Genomic DNA, 21,285 nt, shown 5'->3' with positions numbered 1-21,285 from the left:
CCCACATTTAAATGGCAAATTTAACAAAGGCAAAACATGTTATAGAATTCAAAGAGATGGGTCTGAAGCCTTGTTTCTGTTTCAAAGAAAAAAGTCACAATTAAATTGGTTGTAACAGAAAATCATTTTTACTGATGTAGAAAACAAAACCACTTTAATTTGTATTTCCTTTCTGTATGGTCTGTAAAGAGAATCCATAGAGGAGAAAGGTATTTCAAGACAGAATGAATTAACGGCATTTACAAAAGCCAATGAAACTATTGAAAAAACAGTCAGCACGCCACATTTTAAAGAAATTGTGTCAATTCAGTAAGAGAAAACTACTTGCTTATTTATAGTTAAATTAGCTCCCTTTTATGCTAGGGTATTTCCTGTCTGTCATAATACTGACACATAAATGACATGCTATTTTCTCTTCCTGATCTAAAAGAACAAGCTACTGGATTGTGCAACTACTGTAACAAACTGCACTTTAGTTTGGCTCAAAAAAAAACACATTTGGAAGTTTCACATCTACAAATGTTAACATTTCTTACACCAACTTCTTGAAGAAAAATTACAGATTACAAATGCTAAACTCTGTTTTATTAAAGTTAATCTAAATGCTTCAGACTTTCTGAGGTACGTCAAAATTGCTAAGACAAATTATTATTAAAAGGTCATTATACTCTTTCATAATGGAGATAACTTGCAAGATTTAATTATAAAGCAGAAACTCCAGCAAAAATGAAGTATGGATGGAATATGGAAACGTACCTGTCGTGTATAAGTCAAAACAGTTCTTGGCAAACAAGGAACTAACAGACTTCTATTAAAAATTACACACTGGTGCTTAGGTTTAAAAAGATATTCCATTGCTTTCAACCATCACCCTTAGAATAGTATAGTTGAACCTTGGCTAAATCTAAATAAAAATATTTGGCCAGAAACTTGTGAGTCTTCTCAAATCACTAAAAAGAAATACAGGGTGTGAAATTCAGTCTCAGCTGACAAACACAGCAACACCTCCCACTGACTCCACTGAGCCAGAATTTCACTCCAGTTGCATCTGGTTAGGGACTGGATAGTTCTGATTTTTTAAAACTTTGAATTAAAGCCTAATCCTTTAAGAACCTGATCCATACAGGTGATGATTTTGTTCTTACAAATATTTATTAGCACAAATCTTCCTGCTCACACAGATAATCCTATCAGGTTCAAAATGAGAAAAAAATATATTACACCATACTAAGGTTTCTACAGAGGAAAAGAAAGGTGGTCACAGATACCAACAGATGTAATGAAAACAGAGCAGAGCTTGACGAAAAAAGAGCAGAAAGCTGAGGTGCTGAAGGAAAGTCAGAAAAGCCCAAAATCACTGGAGAATGGGTGACATAGCACCAAGAGTGGGAGAAAAGGGCAATTCTGTCAGCAATGTTTCCTCAGACATCAAATTGGGAGGGTATGGGTGAGATGAAGGAAAGCCAGGATGAGTACTGAAGACCCCTAAATGTTGCCAAACATCTGTAAATCATCTTCAATAAAGAGGAAAGAGAACAGTCTTAATGGAAAAGAATAAGGAGTAGAGATACCAGGGCTTTGAATAAATGTGGAAGAGTAATACAAGATTTAATAAAAAAAAACCAAAAAACAAAAAACAAAAGCTTATATTTAATGTAACAGGGGAAAAGTGATCATTTTCCAGTAGCTACAGGCTCTTTGTCTGGGTCTGTGAAAACAAAAACAAACAGTACACTTCAAAATCCATCCAGTACCATGAAGAGAAATCTTGAACTGGTACGAGTAAAGGCATATACTGTAATTCCTACCTCTAATTTCTCTGTTTTCTGACATGGTTATTAAGCCCCCTTGAAACACTAGCTGAGTTCTGGTGATGTGTATGACAAAGCACAAGAGAAAAAAATATATAAAACCTGTTCCAAGGACCTGAATTTCCACTAGCAGGCATCTAAAACATGTACATGGAAGAATATAGAGGTTTTATGTCATTTATGTCATATGGACGGTATTTCAGAGGAAATCTCAGTCAAAAAAAAAAAAAATAGACAGGCTCAATAAGATTCAAAATATACAATTTCCAAGAGAAATACACTGTTACGTGTTGCAGTTCAATACACTTCAAGGAAACGGGGATAAATTACCAAAAGGCAATTGAACACTGCAATAGAGACTATCTGTATTTAAATCCTAGTCTAATATAGGTTAAAGACAACAAGGAAAGTAAAACTTTTCAATGAACATTTAAACATTGCAGTCAATCAGGTTAAAATTGGAGTCCTGTTTTTCTCTCCTTTGACTCCTAAGTATCTTGTTAGATGCAATTAGCATCTGGTTATCAACAGCCATTTAAGTGAAGAACAAAATGTGGGGTCTTTTGGTTGTTGTGGTTATTTGGGTTTTGTTTGTTTAGGTTTGAGTTTTTTTTTAAAAAAAAAAACATTCTTAAACAGAATGAAAAATGCAAGCATTTTCATTATACTATGTGCAAGCCCCATCACGTACAAGTATCACAGATACAGGAAAAGCTAAAGATCCTGAGCCCTCTGGATGATCAGCTCCTGGATCCATCTCTGGATGATCGGATCCATCCTACATCTACCCCTGCCAGCAGCATGATACACCCGGGAAAAATTGGTCCCTGCAGGTATTCATGAATTAGCAGTCACTGAACCCACTATTCTATAATGGAATAAGTTGATAGTTGTGGTGTGTGTTCAGTCCTGCAAGACAAAGTCCTGCCCTGTTCTACGCAGTTTCTGGTATTCTCAGTCAAGCATCTTCCAACGAGCACCACATGCAGAAATCCGATAAGTGCATGTTTATTTTGACGAGTATGTCAATAATTAAAAAGGCCAAACGTGTTATCTAGAGGAAGCGTCAAGGTATGAGAGATCCAGATATTGTGGAACTTGCTCAACTGAGGTGGGTTCTGCAGTCCAGATGCCTGTTCTGCTGTTCTGCAGGTTTCCACAGCCCTGCAGCAATAACTTTGGAAAACCATGACACAGGTGAAAAGACATTAAGTCCCTGCATCATAAACATTCTTCTTGAAGTGATTTGAGACCAAAGTGCCCACTCTTTGATACGGCACAATGCTCTTACCTTCCACTGCAGTACAGCTGCAAACACAGAGCTCACGAGCGGCAGGATGGAAACAAGATGGGAACTGGTTGCTTAAAAAGCACAAAGTAGGTCTCAGAGCAGGAGCTGCCTGTCTTCCCTGGGACACCTGAGGTTATTCAGTAAAGGGCTGCAGAGCTAGCACTGGGGCACACAGCTTCTGCAGTGGGGCTGCTACTTGGAACCTCTGAGCTCTAGTTTCTCCCCCTATAAAATGGTCATTGTAACTGTCTTGAGTATCCTGAGTTCCTTCAGCTCAGCATTAGGGGCCAAGAAAGTTCAGCAAGATCCAGGTCTCAACCATGTTGTTGTGAAATAAATATATATATGCATCTATGTACCTATTAAATCCTACAGTGTTTGTACCTCCTCCTTTAGAGTGCAAACTTATTGTTGAAATTGTGTTATTCCAATTTGACTTTGCTAGTGCACAATTTAACAGACAATTCTTCCTTGTATATCCACAGGGCACAAGAGATAATCTCAAAGCAAAACCTTTAAAGGAGGTTTATTATTTTGCATATCCTGACTACTAATAAGCTAATGAGGAAAAAAAATATATTATTTAAAGAAATTATTTCTATAGTGGAAATTAGCCATCAAAACACAACAAGAAATCAACATTACATTCATCATGATGCAACAACAGTCGTACACTGGGATGAATATGGCTTGGAGGCTCAAGAATTTATAAGGTTGCAAGTCAATTCAGAAAGGACTTCTAAACGTAATCTCCCTCCCACAATATAGGCAGAGTTATAGTTTTGCGTAGAGCCAAACTGTCATAAAATAGTTCATCCTAACACATAACCATTTGGCAGCAGAATTATGGTATGTTACATACCACAGAATAACAAGAGAGTATAGTCTTCTCACCAGGAGACTGATGAATCAATTTTAAATTTTACACCTGAAATGTCTGGATTTAATTAGAGTGTTGCAGTATCTCAAAGTTGCTACTAATATCACCAGTAAACAGATATTGATATTAAAGGACCTGGAAAATCCTACTATTTACTGCTTCTAACAAATCACAATGCAGAGACGTGTACATGCTATTTAATCAGTGTGGAAGAAGTAACAATTTTCACTAACTTTGTGTCTGTAATCAGTTACTGCTCATTCATACACAGAACATCACAGACCTGAGTCTGTTCCAAACTTATAACTGTTTTTCTCTGAAGAGTTGGAATAAATTTGTGCTTTTCATAAAATTATCATGTCCTCATGAAATAATTACCTTCTTTGTTATCTCTTTGGTGCTTTCAACAATATTTACTTTCTGAAATGCACATTTTAAAAGGTGACTGGTTCTGAAGGGCAACATTTCCAAAGCAGCTATCCTGAAATACCTTCAACAATTTGATTTGCAAAACCACAACTTTGAAGTCCTCTCCTAGCTGTCGTTGCTTCAAACCTAATATTGACCACCATCTTTAAAAAGAAAACATTACATTAATCCCCCAAAAAACAGTATTTTGTAAATAATTACGACAGAAAGTAACAATAGAGGGCCAACAGCAGCAGGAGCAAATAACCTCTGTTTATTTTTCTTAAAACACATCCACCTTTCAAGCAAAATGTAAGTATGAATGTCATACTATTAGCATAATAATATTTAGGCTAATATTTGTCCTAAGCCTCTGAATCTGCTACTGTAAACATGACTTTTCCTAAATCTGCAACAATCTGAATATGCTTTGTGCTTTCACAGTTAATAAATCTCCTCTCAAACCTGACTCCAGAGCTATTATTAGGTCTCTCTAACACGCTGTGGTGCATTTATTTTACTCAGGATTTAGATGAACAGAATCACCAAGAAGCCAATTGTGCCTGCCTAGAAAAATCCAGATCCAATCTCCCCTTTCTCCAAGCATTTTTTTGTGTCTAAATGATTAATGCAAAAGGAATCCTTTAAAATCAACATCATTTATTGGCATTTTTTAACACTGGCCTGATTAACTTTACCATAGCTGACACTATTAATCTGTCAATAATATAATATTAACAACACTGGAAGCCATGTAATTAAAAAGAGGAGAAACACCTGCTGTAATGTGAGAATATCGCTGGCTACACATTAGAATTTAAACATATTCATCACAAAGTCTGTAAGGTCAGTTTTCTGTAAGACGGGCTTCAAGTTTCTCAGCCAAACATGACAACTGCAATTAAATATTCACATAAAGCAGTCCTGAAGTTTCTCTAGGGTTTTGACCAAAGCAGCACAAACACATTTGTATTTTGTAGACATGAACTTATCCTGAGTAACCATTAATTTTTGAATGCCAAAACCAGACATTTCCACATTTGTTGTTTTTGTGTGAGGTTGTTTTTTGCTTGGTTTGGTTTTGTTTTTTTTTTTTGGTTGGTGGTGTTTGTGGGGTTTTTGTGTGTTTGTTTGTTTTTCCCCCTACCCATACACCTGGATGTCATTCTGGCCTATTTATGTGAAAAATACTACTGTAAACTACAGATTTAATTACTCCCGGCTTTGGGCTGAGACAGAGCAAGGCCTGTTTTGTCTGGATAAGCTGCTTCTTGCTTTGTCTCACATAGAGATGATCCCACTAGAAAATAGAGAGGAGCAGCACAAGGGAGTCAACCTCGACCTGGGGAAACATTTGAGGAAAGTTCCTCGGGCTTTTATATAGATGTAAAGAAAAATACATTTTTCTGTGGAAACTGTGAGTGCTTCCAAATCTGAACATGATCTACTCACCTTAAAACCTCATTCCAGCCAACATTTACACAGTAACAAATTGGAAGGCACAAGTAAACACGAAAATGCAAATTAAAACTAATGCGATCTGAGTAAATGAGTAAAGCCAAAGTTGTAAAAAGTTATTTTTCTTTACCATAAAAAAATGCACTATACCCCCAAAGAATCAAATCACACATTCCTGAAGAAAATAGATAAATAAATAGTGAAATAATACAGAAATATCCTGAATTAATATTCCACTCGGCTCTCATTCTTACCTAAAAGAGTCGAGATGCCTGGTTTCCGAAGGATATCAAACAAAAAAATTCTCATGGGTAACAATCAGCATTTGACTTGTATTTCAGTACACATGGAGAAAAATCAGGCTTTTTTTCGTGTTGAGAGAAAATTCTAGATTTCTTACTGATGATGGCTGACAAATTTTAGTTAGACGAACTGTAATAACTTTCCAGGAGAAATGAAATTTGCCATGCATTTGCACAGAAAAAGAAAAAAAAAAATCTAAATTTTGTTCCTTTAGGTCAGATATAATAATAATTACAGTATTTTATTGCTGAATATAAAACCTTTGTACCAACCGTACTGCAACATATACTGAAATTAATATGAAACCTACCTTCACATTTCCCTTCATGTGCCCTTCTTATTTGAAAAGCAAATATAGTGTTGGAAATCCCTCCTAATGATGACATGTTAATTATCATATCAAGAACCCCATCTTTGGCCCCACTATCATTGACTTTGTGCAGATCAAAAAATAAATTAATTCTCCCAGTTTGCAATTTTGTACCTACTGTCCTGTTCCTATATATATATAATTTTAATTCTCAAGACCAAATTCCACTGCTCTACTTTTGCCACAAAGACATATAAATTGAGGGACATGGAAAGGGCAATAATTTAAGTGTTGCTTAGCTGCCACGAATTCACCAGCTTGCTAGCTCAGTTTACAAATGAGCATAAATTCACACATAAAAACTAGAGTAAACTTTTGGAGATGAAACACATCTGCTTTCTTCCTTTCCAATACACATGAAGAGAATAAACAATACCTGCCAAAATCAGTCCTCAATCAAGTCAACTAATAATTTGCTTATAAAGTATAAGTAATAGTTAAAACTATTGCTGGTATAGTAGTAACATAGTAATAGTAATACTATTGTCATATTTCTCTTGAATCACTATTTGCAGGTGGTAATAACACTATCCTAGTTGGAGCAATCCTGTTCTTAGAATAAGTCCTTGGCTTTCACACAAATGAAAGTTGGATCTCCTTGATTGAATTATAAAAACACCAATACCACTATATAGCTTTGAAAGGTGTTTTTTATCTGGTTTTGTGCTGCTGAAGGAACGCTTCATCAGATGTTCTGAGGCATACAAATTGGTACGCATTGCAACAAACAGACCTTGTTCAAGGCATGCAACTGAAAGAAACACCCTAGGAACAGAATAGAAAAATTTAGCTTTGATCAAAGCCTTCAACAGACATCATATTCATTGTGATTATTCAGGTGAGCAGAGCTTCACATGGTGCTCATCCTAAAATTTATAGATGCATGTCCAGCACACACCTATGACCCTTGTATATTCTGTGACACCTCTCTCTTCCCCCCCAGCTCCGCCTGCAAGTTCAGCCCAATTTTATTTTATTTTATTTTATTTTTTTTAAGGAAACACATTCTGCTTCTCAACGATCTTTTTCCTTTTATAGGGGACTATTACACAAACATTACATAGTGTGGATCGGATCTTTCCGCAATGCACAGGCTACAGCAGCCCTAACCAGTCAGTACAACCCACCCGAAGCCTTTGACCTCATCTCACGCTGAGATGACCCAGTAAGTTTTCTACTTTGTCCACTGCTTTACTTGAAAAGAAAAACATTACTGCTTAAACATCCAGTCCCTTCTTCCTTACCATAAATGTTCTCAGTTTCTATCACCTCCCTTTGGTCCTGGCATTCGTGCCAAGGAACATTTGCAGGTGTAGATACCTTTACACAAAGATTTTTTACTTCTTTTCTAACTACGTATAGCATTTTGGCTTTTCCACTAAGTTTCAGAAAATGCTGTGTTTCTGTTCTGAGACTTTTAGTGGAACAATATGAATGTAAACTACATATATTCTTAATGATACAAAAAGCAGTGAAAAAATCTGTCACCAATAACAGAGGAAGCCTATTATGTGCTGACCTTCACTGATATCTTTTTAAAATCTCCAAATGGTTACAGCTGCCATGGTTTCTTTTATGGGTCAACCACCTTTTTTGATTAAGTGTTAAAAGAACGGTTTCATTACTTTTGGAAGACTATATTTCTCCAAGGTTTGTTAATTTAAATGAACATTTGAGTTTCCACCCTTTAAAGGCTGTTATTTTCTACATCCATTTTCTGAACTTAGAACAGAAGATCCTTTTAACTCCTTTAATCTTCTTGTTAGCCATACCCATCTGTCCTTCAAGAATCTCACAGCAAAGTAATGCAGTTGGCACTTGGAAACCAACATGTAATCATTAGTTTCAAAGCCACATTTTAGGATCTTTAGCTTTAGAGAAAAAAAATAGCCTGGACTTTTGAAACTTACTTTAAGTCTAACAACACTGGAAACTGTTATTATGCTAAAACCATTTTAAAAGTTGAAATTATATTACTGATATGCATCAACAGAGATGCTGGTCCAAACAGAATCCTCAAATAGAAGAGTCTGCCTGACAGGAAATTGCCCAGGGAAAACACAAGGATTACATCACAGAAGCAAACCCAAACAAACAAGCACAGAGTTTTCCTGTTATCTTATTGCAAACAAGAAAAAAAATAAGGTGTCCCGGTACAACAGCCACTATTTAATTTACTGACACCAAGAGTTTCGGATTCATTCCTAATGACCCACAAAACTTGCTAATAAGGCACTGAAAGCTGAGCTGGCAGCGTGAGTGGATCCACTGGCTTTGCTGCAGTTGAGAGTATCCTCACCTGCACTACACTTCATCTTTTAAAATAAAAAATGGCATGTCTCATTAGGTCACATAATTCACTGGAAGTAAGTGTGTTCCTGACTGGTAAAAAGAAGACAGAAAGGACAGAGCAACACAGGAACTATTTGCATTTCAGACATTTGCTGTTTAAAGCAGGAATCAAGCCAGCAAGGGTCAGTCATTTATCAGGCAGTGGACACATTAACAAATAACTAGATTTTTTTTTCACCTAAGAGGTCTGTGATTGAGTAGGCCAAACTGAGTGAAAGACTCAGTATATAATCCAGGCATTGAGACAGAAAGACATAAAACAGAATTTATTAATTAAACAGCAGTTGATGCCATTTGAGCCCCAGAGAGGAGGCGTCCGGCACCAGGGCTTTCTCTGTCCTGGGATGAAGCAGAGGCGGCTAATGAGCCTGGTGGGGCCGGCAGAATGACCCAGCATGGCAGTAACTTCACAACACACAAGGACACCCAGTTCTGCTTTCCTCTTAGAGGACAAATACAGGCAACTAAGTATATTTAATAAAACAGAAATAAAATGCAAGCATGATTAGCACATATAGCACAAGTATATTGAGCTTCTGTTTCAGTATAATAACCTTCACCCTACTGATTTCTATACTAAAAAACAAAACAAAACAAAAGAACTAGTGATGTGTTTGTCTTGATGCTTTCTTAACAAACTTATCACTAGGTGAAGTGCCCTACCAAGTTGAACCTGAGTTTAGATCGTCCCGACACAGCATCGACTTGCTTGTCAGTTGACAGATTACTTATTTCTCTACTGCCTCAGAAGAATCAAGCTATCAAAGACCAAGCTTTCTGAGCATTTACAAGCTCTAAGTGAATCAGGCAGTCAGTGGCAGTTTGGCTTACAACAAGCCAGCACAAGTATATAAACACACTTGAAAAAAATATTTAACATCACTGTGATACTTATCTAGCAACTATTTATCTTTCAGCCTTAGAATGAAAGGGATACTAAAACATCTTCAATGTTGCTTTTTCTTCCCCAGGATCACTCAGAAGCTGTTGAGTACATTGTATGAATTTAACAGTTAATCTTCAGTCACTTTAACTATGTGTTAAAATAAAACAAAGTTAACTAAATAATAGCAACAGAAATGCAAAAATCAGATTTATAAATAATACATGCAGTTTAAGAGATTACACCGAAAAGCACTAGCTGGTTGCTAGTGGGATTCTTGGCTCTGAGTACTACATCACAAATCACACAATGCAAACACTGAGAAAAGTGAATGATGATGGTGCTACTTCAAACACGCCTATAGAGAAATAATTCTGAAAGTAAAAATACTGATAGCACTTGTATTTGGAGAAATTTATTGGAAGCTCACACAGCTGTGTCCATTAAAATTTTTCCCTTCACAGAGATACACTGAAATATTCAGAACTGCACAAATTACTTTCCAAAATTAATTGAAGTACAAATGCAAATGAAGGAGACGCATGGTGATACAGTTAATAGCAATTTGCAAAGCTTCCTTTGTGAGCTATACACACAGAGGAAACATGTTCTTTGCCTTATTTCTCTGCTGATTCTTACTAAGATTTGTCTTCTATATACACTTGTTAAATTTAATCAGTTGCTAAGTCATAAAATAGATTGCTTTAGGGTGTTTTTTTTTTTTCTAGAATCATAGAAAGGTAGGAACAGAGGTCTCCAGTCCAGCTCCTTCTTAAGGCAGGGATGACACCAACACTAGATCAAACCAACTTTGCACTTCTCTAGCCAGTTCTTGGAAGTCTCCAAGAATGGAGATCCCCTCACCTCTCCCCCACCGTTTCTGGGCTGCACTAACATCCTGGTGACACAGTGGTTTGTGATTTCCAATCTGTACCTCCTAAGCTACATCTTGGGGCCACAGTCCCATTTTATCACCTGCCACTGTCAGAAACAGTTTGGCTCCATCACCTTTGCAATCCCACTAGAGCAGTTGTAGCTCAGCCCAAGTCTCCAGTCTCCTTTTTGTGGACAACTAAATAAGACTAGCTCCCTCAACCGCTCTTCCCAGGCTGTGTGCCCTATGATCCTACTAAGTTTGGTGGCCACCTGCTAAACCCTCTCTGGTTTCTCAAAACCCATTTGGACATGAGAGGCCCTAAACTGGATATAGTTTTTCAAGTGTGGCCACATCTGAACCAAGTGAAGCAAGGACAATTGCTTCCCTTGTGTCTGCTGACCATGGTTCTCCCTGTATAGCCCAGTATTGGTGTATTCCTTCTCTGGGATGACAACACATGGCTGGCTTATCTTCAGCTTGGTCTTGTCCAGCAAGGCTGCAACTAAGCCGACTTCAGCCTGTACCGACACGTGGGGTTATGTACTCCAGGACAGAATTTCAAACTCAACAGATGCATCTCCAGTTTTTGTTGGTTTTACCTCTCACCCACATGAAGTTTTTCTCTAGCTCCCCTGTCCCAAGCCATTCCTTCAACTATTATTTTCAAGAGCTTCAACTGCAAATTCACAGCTGAATAACTTTGCGCATCCAGAAAATGTCGAAAACACAATAAGCCAGGCAAGGAATTAGTTTGAGTCTTTCAGTGTCTCTGAACACTGGGTTACAAGACTACATAAAAGTGAGAGTTAGCATATAATCATCATATAGGTTACCTGGAAACTGTCACTGATCACTTTGGTAAATTGTTCTACCTGCCTAAGGCAGCACTGAAACACTGACTGATGGGAGTCAGTGAATGCTTTTTATTGACTTCAATTACTGCATATTCTTCCCGTGACCGCTAGCTCTACAGGAACTATATGGAATACAAAATTTTAATATTAAAACAGTTTATTTTGTCACTATTTTAACTGATTAAAAGATTAGGTATGTCTTCCTGAAAACTCAAAAAAGATAGCTAGAAGGGTATTTAGGATACAAAGAAGAAATTTTAAAATGAGATATTAAAAAATTTTGGATGTCTTACTTGACTGGTTTTGGGACTTTCTATTTCAGGACCTGAAATGAATAGTGCAATAAACACCTCAAAGCCTAAGAGACTGAAGCCATCACTCTGTGGACTGAGCATAGATTTTATTTTGTAATTTCATACAGGCTTTACAACTTGCTGTGGAGAGTTCCACACTATTATCAGTTCATGTTCTTAGCATAAAAGAAATAAAATCTGTCAGTTAGCTGAAATTTCCATCATAGCATCTGGATGAAGTAATATTAAGACTGAGCTCAAGAGAAAGGTAATGAATTTTTGTAAGACACTAGATCAGTAATCATATTCACTGTGCAAGGCAGATAGGTTAGAAATGTGGGGGGCATGGAAAAAGTAGGTTTTGCATTCGAGCTATAATTCATCTTTGTTACAACTGTATGTATTTGTTGTCTGTTGGCACCAGTGTTAGCATTGCTCATCATAATATTTAAATTCAAAAGCAGAGCATTCATTAATTAGTAGAGAAAAATGGAGGGAAGGGTTTTTTTAAGCTGATAGATTATTTTTTTTTAACATTTTAGATCTTTGGCAAATAAATTCAGCTCTTCTTTGAAAGCCAGAGCTGTCAATACTGACAGGACATGGACAAAGCCCATAAATCAACTCCTATCTCAGCTTTTGTGCACTTCACAGCAGATCACATCAAGAACTACACCAGTTCAGCCAAACTTTCCAAGAAGACAGATAAATAAGTAGAATCATTTTAGCAGCCAGCTATGGATAATTATACAATCAATTATCACTTTGGAATATGACTAACCCCTCTGAGATAAGGAATTTGAGCCATTTGATGCTGTATAGGTTCCAATATCCAAGTGCAATGTATTAACGGCCTTTCTAGCTGTCCATCAAGAGGGGCTGTGTGGAAGTGCAGAGCTCACGGGAAGCAAACAGCCTGAGATCCACTTTGGTGCTGGTCAGTGTCCATGTTCTGCAGGGGTCCTGCACTAAGTCTCATATTCAAAAATTTTAAGATTTCAAAAAGATACTGATGCCCACCTGCAAGAAGAGCGTGATTTATACGGAGAACATCTGACAAGTAAGAACCATTTTGGTGATTCTCGCAGCCCCAGATTTTCTGATGTTCATCAGGAAGGTTTCCCTGTCAGCTCTCTCATTACCAGGTCATGGAAATTAGCTGCAGGCAGGTTGAACTGGGTTGAGATGCTTAGCGATAGTATCTTCTGTATCACATTTGTGCTGACTCTGGGAGTCGGTATCTGAGTTCAGTATGGCTTTGGCTCATGTCAATGTTAAATACTGTAGCATTATTATACTGTCTGAAGACATATAGATGGTATTTGTGCTTGCAGCTTTGACTACAGAGCCCATTTATCAGTCTCTGTGGAAAAGTGGGGTAGGTTTTGATGGTTTCTACTGACACTTGAAAGCCAAGTGATCTTACTACCCATGTGAATGTTGTCTGATTCACTGCAAATTTCCTTGGCTAGAAGAGCTTTCTGCTCAACTGATCCGCTGTTACATCAGTGTTCCTCCACTAGGGATGGATACAAGAGATTGTTGAACCTGGAGAGCACGCCATTCATGATCCTTTGCTTTTCAGCTAACAAGACTAATTATCCCATCGTTGTTATTATATGTTGGAAGTTTTGTTTGCTTATTTTTACCAGTCTCTTTAGTGCTTCTGTTCTCTGAAGTTCGCCTCTCTCCAGATTGTAAACACAAAGCTTCTCCTGCAACAGCCACATCTTGAATATGGGTATTGATATCTGCAGTGTCAAGAAAGCTGCTTCCAGTAACGATGCCTTGTCTCAAGGCAAGAGGGATTTAAAGGAAAAGGATCAATGGTTCCTACAATTCCTACTTTTTTTGGATGTAAAGATTTATTGTGATGTATTACACATGCCATTTTATAGCAAACAGTAGAATTGTGGAGGCTCATCCATTTCTGACAAAGAAAAAGCTTACCGTGCAGTCCCTGCAACCATCCGTATTGCAGGATCGGACTGCTGGGCTGAGGAACAAGACCATCATTCACAACATTTGGGCACCATTCCGGCTCACTTGTTCTACTCACTGCATCAAGCCACCCATCATCTGGAGACAGATGATGCTGCTTTCCAAGAAATCAAGCTTTCCTTTGCATTTTAAGAAAACCTGATGATGAGGCTTGTAACGTCCCCTTAAGAGGAATATTGCATACCTGTATGGTGCTATAATCTAGTCATTGCAACAAACAGAAGTAGCAAAACACATACTACTCTCTGATTTTCACCAAGCCACGTTTAGCAGCAGATTTCCATGCCAACAGTCCTAGTGCTAACAACAGATCACAGCAAGAAAGCAGGATCAAGGTGTACCTGACATGACACATAGATCAGGAAAACTAACTAAATTGGCAAGAGAGTCCATAAATTTCATTTAACTAAGATACTGCAATTTATCGAACAACTGTTTGAAGCATCATGGGAAAAAATTAATGATATCTTAGAGAAAAACAACAGAAAGTCAGACATTTTGAACATTATACTGTCTGCAACATTCAATCTGTGATCTTGGGAATATGACAACGCAGAAAAATACTTAAGCTTTTGTTTAGTTCTTTTGGGGTGATATTGTAAACACCATAAAAGGAAGATCCAGTGAGAAATCAATTTCCACATGCAATTTGCTGCAGTGAGATCACCAAAGCACACCACTTCCATTAAAAACTGAAAGCTATTACTGTGTTACCAATGACAAAACATTCACTGTCAAAATCACCTGGGACATCTGCAGGTTTTGAAGCACAGCTTCACACAATTGAGTGCCATAATTTGCATTTACAAGAAATAAAGGCATCTTTCCTTACTTTGATGTGCTAAGTGAGAAGTTAACAAGATAGTCACTTCAAAGACACCTTATTTCACTGAAGGACCTTCAATTATGCTATCAACTGGACAAGGACTCCTCTTCCCAGCAGTCTCCAGTTATTGGCTGACACACTTTTTAAGCCATCTGTGCTTGTAAAAACCACAGAGTCCTTTGTTTAAAAAAGAAAAACATGTTGCCCATGGAAATCATCCTGTAATACATTTTTGTCCCTCCTCTATTTAATGCAGCCTTTTTGATCTCTATGTTTCTGGAGAGAATAAAACACTTCTGACCACCGCTGCTGCGGTTTATGTCAGATATGCATACTCTAGTTAGAGCTCACACGATACAGTAATTTGTAGAGAAGGATAGAGAAAAGGATAAAAGTCATGTGCTGCTACATCTCTTATACAAGTTCATTTTCCTGTGGTCAGTGAATCCAAGGGAACCAACACTGTCATTCTAAGGAGCCTTTATATATAAAGCTGCAAGAAAAAGCAATTCATATGTGCTATTCAGCAATGTGGATAAACATAAATCCTATAGGAACTGCCATGTGGAAGTTTTAAGGAGTCTTTTCAACAAAGGAGGGTTAAAATTGATTGGTTTAAATTCTTTAATCTGCATTATCATAATTCATTTTTCAGGTTAAAAGTCTTGAAATTGAAAAATTGTATTTCATAACATTCAAAATAATATATGCTATACTGTGAGATCAAAGAAGTTTTACGGATTAGTGCTATTACATAATAGTCTATTACTGCTTTTCTGGTTTTAAAGTATTAACTTTTCATAATCATCTCTCAATCCATTATTTCTCATATGTGCAAGCAGCCAAACTTCAGGATGCTGTGTCATCTGAATTAACTACACTAGCAAATTCGGATTCTTCCACCCCATGGTAATCTGGTGCCTGGAGAGATCATCTTAGGCTATAAAATGAAAAATATCCCATGGCCATGAGCACATTACATACTAATGACATTATCTGTGTCCTCAGGGAACGGGACCACTAACCACACACTGAGACACAATATTGGTTTATGCAGTTTATCCAACACGGCTTCATGAAATGAAAATGTATTTTTCACTCCCCAGAAACTCAAAACCAGTAGATTTATAACAACTGTAACCTGATCAAATCAGAGAAGACAAAACACACACAAACAAAAAAAAAGAGGGAGAATGAATGCACCCCAAAATACCCAGCAGTTCTTGAAAACTGCAGCCATCAAATACCAGAATATCCCTTATCACTGTTCATGTGTGCTGTGGAGCCTACACCAGCGTCTATGATGATGTCCCAGGGCGCTGGACTCTTATAAGAACCTGGAGAAGCCTGGATAATCCCAGCTGTTCTAAAGCTCTAATGCACAGCCCCAGTTGCCAAGATCCCAATTTCATGAGGTGCCTCTCAAGAGACAGTTCTGTGAAAGTAATAGCAGGGTTGTACATCTGCACCCCAAGGGATAAACACAAAGAGGTGACATTAATCTCATTTTTAATTTGTAAAGAGCACAATTTTAAAAGCAGTCTCTAAATGGTCTTTTTTTAATAAATACAAAACAAAACAACAACAACAAGAAAAACAACAATAAAAAAACCTACATGCCTACTTTGGCATGGTGAGTTCTGTTTAACACATGCATAATTTGAATATCTCGTTAGCAAATATTTTCAGTATTCACCTCCAAAACTATGTTTCATGTAAACAGAAGCTCTAAAATTCTTCAGACTAAAATGCACGTTTTCTGATGAAATTTTCTTGAGGAAACAACATGGATAGAAAACAAACATCTTTTTTCTAGTTCTAAATATTAATTTAAGATCCAGCCAAGCCTCACACTTGATTTCCATTTTTCTACCTGAAACAGCTGAGAATCACACATTTCAACTTGATCATCAAAAGGGATACACGTTTTACAATTTACTTGCACTAGAAGTTTCACTAAACAAATGCAGATTCTTAAAAGACATACTTAGAATTTAGCTTATACCTATTTAATAGTTATTCACAGAATTAACAGATGAAAAAAGATTCATGTAAATCAAACAAAATTATTTTGATGGAGAAAGAAGGCTAGATGCTTATTCTGCTAGTCTTTACTTATACCAGCCAGTGCAAGAAAAAAGAAATGTTTTGGTTTCTTATATAACAAAAAGGAATTTGTTCTCATTCTTCTGAATTATTGCGCACCCCAGACTCCCCTAAAAAAAAACAAAAACAACACACAACCAAAAACCCACCACAAACAAAAACCACGACAAACAAACAAACATGTCTAATCTTTACAGCAATACATTTTTCCCTGAAAGTGATTTCTATATTCTTAGATACTATAATGGAAAAGGTAAAAACATCCTCTGTTTCCTTATTTTAAAACCTCTCATTTTTCACAGAGAAAGTGAAGAAAACTTCTAAAAAAGTTTGTAAGAAAATCAGTTGTAAAAATAAAACAAATTTCACCTGTTCTGCAATAGGTTATTTTTCATTTTCAACGCTTTATACTAATGTAAATCCACATGCTGTAATTTAACTAGCAAGAAGTTTTACATCAAACTGACAGTCTTATTAGCCTCAATAGAAAAGGAAAACATAGAGGAGGTAACTAATGTGATGCATACAAGCTTTCTGCATGTCTCTCCTATTTTTTCAGACTTCACCTTGGTATTGTGAGCACCTTAGTACTTCTAAGAAAATCTAGTTAACTCTTTATATTACAGGTTGTTTTCTGCTAGTAGTTAAATAACTGATTAAGAAACATTTCTATTGTTAGGAAAAAGAACCTCACGATGGGGTCACTGGTAAGTGTAAGCCTAAAAGTGAAAACCTATATAAATCCACACTCTTACAATTAGTTGATTTACCACCACCATCCAATAGTCTTTAACCAGGAATAGTTTCCCCAGAAATGCTAAATGGCAAGCACTTTTCAATATAAAAAATTTTAAAAGTCATCATTTTTAATATTCTCAGCAGACTGTTTCTCTATTCTTGTCTCTCATTTCAATCAACAGGGAAATCTCTTGGATATACAATATCTTTAAGGGATACTATACCATAGACTGGTATACCACACACCAGTCAATGTTCCTAGACCTGCCTATGGAATGATGAGAATCTCCATAGCAGTTCTTCATCAGTCACATTTTCGTGGCCTCAATTCATTCAGGAGTTATTACATTTATTTTTATTTTACTTCCTAAAGAAACAAACAGCATTGCTTACACATAAAAGTGGAGGAGAACTAGGCCAAAACTACAACAATCTCAGAAATTAAAAAGCTATTTTCAGGCTAATAGTAACAGATTCTGTGAAGTCACATTCACAAAATTTAAGTAGAAGTGTGGTCCAGCTGAAGAAGAGAAACAAAAAACAACTTTAATGCCTTTAACTGAGTGATGCAGGAAAACAAACTATAAACACAAATATACGAGCTGCTGTGAATTGTCATAACTCCACTAATTTCCACTTTCCACCTGCAAATGTTCTTACCCTGACATTTAGATACGAATATGTCCTTTGTCTTTCTTCTGAATTTAAAGCAGCTGTGCTGCTAGTTCACACATTATAGTTAATGCAAATTTACTCATTCTCATTTGATCTGTAAAAAATGAGTGTAAGCTTCCATATTACAATACCAATCTGTTCAGGTTTGTTTGTTTTTGTTTTTGGTTTTGTTTTTAATATAACTATAATGCAATACTTTGCCAATTTCTGAGCTTTCCTTTTGTCTTACAAATAGAAAAGACACCCTCTGAATTAAACACCCTGCTGGAAACCCCTGAGGTCTATTATAATACACAAAACATACATCTTTCAGTCAATGGGTTATGGAGATAATTAAGCAAAAGTGTTGAACCTTCAGTACAAGTTCATAATTAAGAAGGACTCAGATCACTTACTATGATATGCAGATTATGTCGGACAAAGACAGTAAGATAATCAACATTACATTTATTAATAAGATCTTGTTATTTAATTGAAATATGAAGGAACCACACAGTCTGAAACAAACTGAGGAAAAATATAGCAAGCTGATTGTTACTGCTTTTAAGAAAACCTGTTAGAGTGAAAAATGATACCACCTTTCCACTCTCTCTGATGAAAATAAAATAAATTTTCCATATATTCACCATAGTGCCTTCTGTGTGCAAATGAAAATGTGACACCTATGTAGACTTCAAAGAACAGAAAGTTAACTTTAAAAAATTAGAATTCATTACTGGTGATAAACACATGCATTATTTAAATGTGGTCTTAATTAAAATACTATTGTACGTAATGCCTAGACTGGCAAAACAGCACTGAAAAACCAGTAATAGTGCTCTGATAAAAGACCCATAGAACCCTCTATCCTATTTTCTATACGTGCTAAGAGTGGATGCCTAGGGAAGAAAGAATAGGGAACTGTTACCTCCCAACCATCAGCCACTTGCAGCTCACAGACTTCTTGAGCTACATAAAAGTTCTGGGAACTCCAGAAATTTCTGTTCCATGAGCTTTGCCTAATCTCCTGTTGAGCCTCTGCAAATATCCGCTACGGATGGATGCAAGGAGAACCACTCTTATGTTTGCTTTCAACACGCCTCTTGTTGGTTTTATTTCCTGTATTCTAGTTCTTGTGTTACAACAGACAGAAACAAACAAATTGCAACCCAAAACAAAACCAACACCAAAGAAGCCACCAACCCCTTTCACTCTTCCCAAGTCATTCATGACTCTGTAGCCACCCTCTGTTCCAGGCTGAAGAATCCTGGCTTGCTTGGTTGTTCCTGATGAAACAGCATATGAAGGACACTGTTATTCTTCTCTGTGTAGCTTATGAATCCAGTATATTGTTCCTGAGATGTGGGGAGCAGAACTATACAAATTATTTTCAATTGTGGGCAAACAAAAGTTTACTCAGTGGTATCTGCTGCTTTATTCTCTATTCCTTTCTAACTAATTCTTAATATTTTATTTATTTTTTTGACCACTACTAAGCACTGAGCTGATGTTCTCATGCAGCCACCTGGCATGATCTCAAAAACTTATTCCCGAGAAGTAATGGTCAGCTCAGAGCTCATATTTGCTACTTTAAGTTCTTAAGTACTAAGGAAGTATTAAGGAACACATTACGCATCATGATTAGTAATTTAAGCTGTTTTGTCTCCAGTTCTTGAGTCAATAGGATCTGATCTTGGTGACCCATTACTATTTCTTTTGTCCATTTATTCCATATTACATAATCCCATAATCTCCTAGAAGACATTTAGATTTGAGACAAATACTGTGCTAAATCCTCCACAAGGAAAGATTTCCCACATGGGAACTTCTCAAATTTCTTCCACAGTGGACACAGCTAAAAATAATTACTTTGGATTCTTTACTACTTACGTTCCTTGACCACATAGTCCTGTATCATATACGATACTGGCTACAGACATCTACTGGCTTTCTTCTTCTTAAGTAATCTTGCCAGTTGACCAGACAAAGGAATAGCCACTGTCTGTCTGCCAAAGGGGCAAGTGCAGAGATTTGCAACTGCTTTCCATTCACACATCTCAGTGTAATTTAATTTCAGTGACTGTATTTTGTATGTAGTATACTATCATCTTCATCTTAACAATTATGCCTAAAACCCATCAAAGTGTCTTTGTGGAGAAAAGAAAACCTATGAAGTATTACTGATAACAATTTAAAAACCTACAGTGCCTAAGTAGTATAAAAACTCACAATAAAAAAGGACACAGGAAAAACAAAGTTGTTGGCCTTATCTTATTAAAAAGATTAGACAAATGCTGCACAGATGGGAAAAAAATACATTCATGCAAGGATATGCAAAAAAGTCTCAAAGCTACAAGATTAAGAAATTCAATTTGAAGGGAGGGTGTAGGGGTATTTGAGAAAGCATGTAAGCACAAAGATAGAAATCCTGAGAACAGAACAGTTAGAAAAACATTCTAGAGAATGAGAGGAAATTAAGGCAGACTCCTAGCTATGTAAGAGATGTATCAGCAGCTCTAGAGACAAAAAGAGCACGAAACTATTCACTGATAACTTGGAACAAATGCAGAAATTCTACTCCAGTGAGCTGAACTGTGTCAGATAAAGATGTTCCCAGCAGGAGTGGCTAGAATGGACTAGACTGAAAATATCAATGGTAAGGAAGGCAATTAAAATAACAGAAATATAACTTTTGAAAATACAGGATGCCTTTCTGCCCACAGCTGAAAAAGAGAGGAAAACATTAAAAGCTAGAAAGATCCTAAACTGAAGGTTGAAGAGAAGAAAAAAAAAAGTCACTGGGGACACATTCTAGATGATTGACTAGATAACTGTGACGTTAAAGCCAGAGCAGAAAAATTCATAACTGAATGGGTCAGATAACAAACATCAACCGACTGCAGATGTTAATACGATGAGGGTGGGATAAAAAGCAAGGGATGCAGGAGGGTTTTGTAGGAGGAGATACAGAGCTGTGTTCTACCTTTGTTATCAGCAAGCTGTCAAGCCAGAAATGCTGAGGCTGCGAGATGAAATGCATGTCTGAACAGAGGCAAACAAACCGTGCACTGACAAACAGCTTTGGAAATCATCTGCATAAAAAAATAGTACCTGACCATGTATGAGAAGAGAAGGTCAGCTGGTGATAAGATTCACAGAGAGAAGACAGTCAAAAGCAAC

The 21,285-nt window shown here is 36.8% G+C and overlaps 1 protein-coding gene across 3 annotated transcripts in view; it reads right to left on the bottom strand.

Annotated features, from left to right (window-relative positions):
- LOC110358229 (sperm-associated antigen 16 protein-like) overlaps positions 1-21,285 on the bottom strand; it is a 321,255-nt gene that overhangs the window by 223,312 nt on the left and 76,658 nt on the right. The gene's annotated exons all lie outside the window — the stretch shown is intronic.

The sequence above is a fragment of the Columba livia genome, chromosome 7 (assembly GCF_036013475.1).
Source record: "Columba livia isolate bColLiv1 breed racing homer chromosome 7, bColLiv1.pat.W.v2, whole genome shotgun sequence".
NCBI lineage: Eukaryota > Metazoa > Chordata > Aves > Columbiformes > Columbidae > Columba > Columba livia.
The sequence above is the reverse complement of the archived record's forward strand: the minus strand, read 5'-3'. Positions and strand labels throughout refer to the sequence as shown.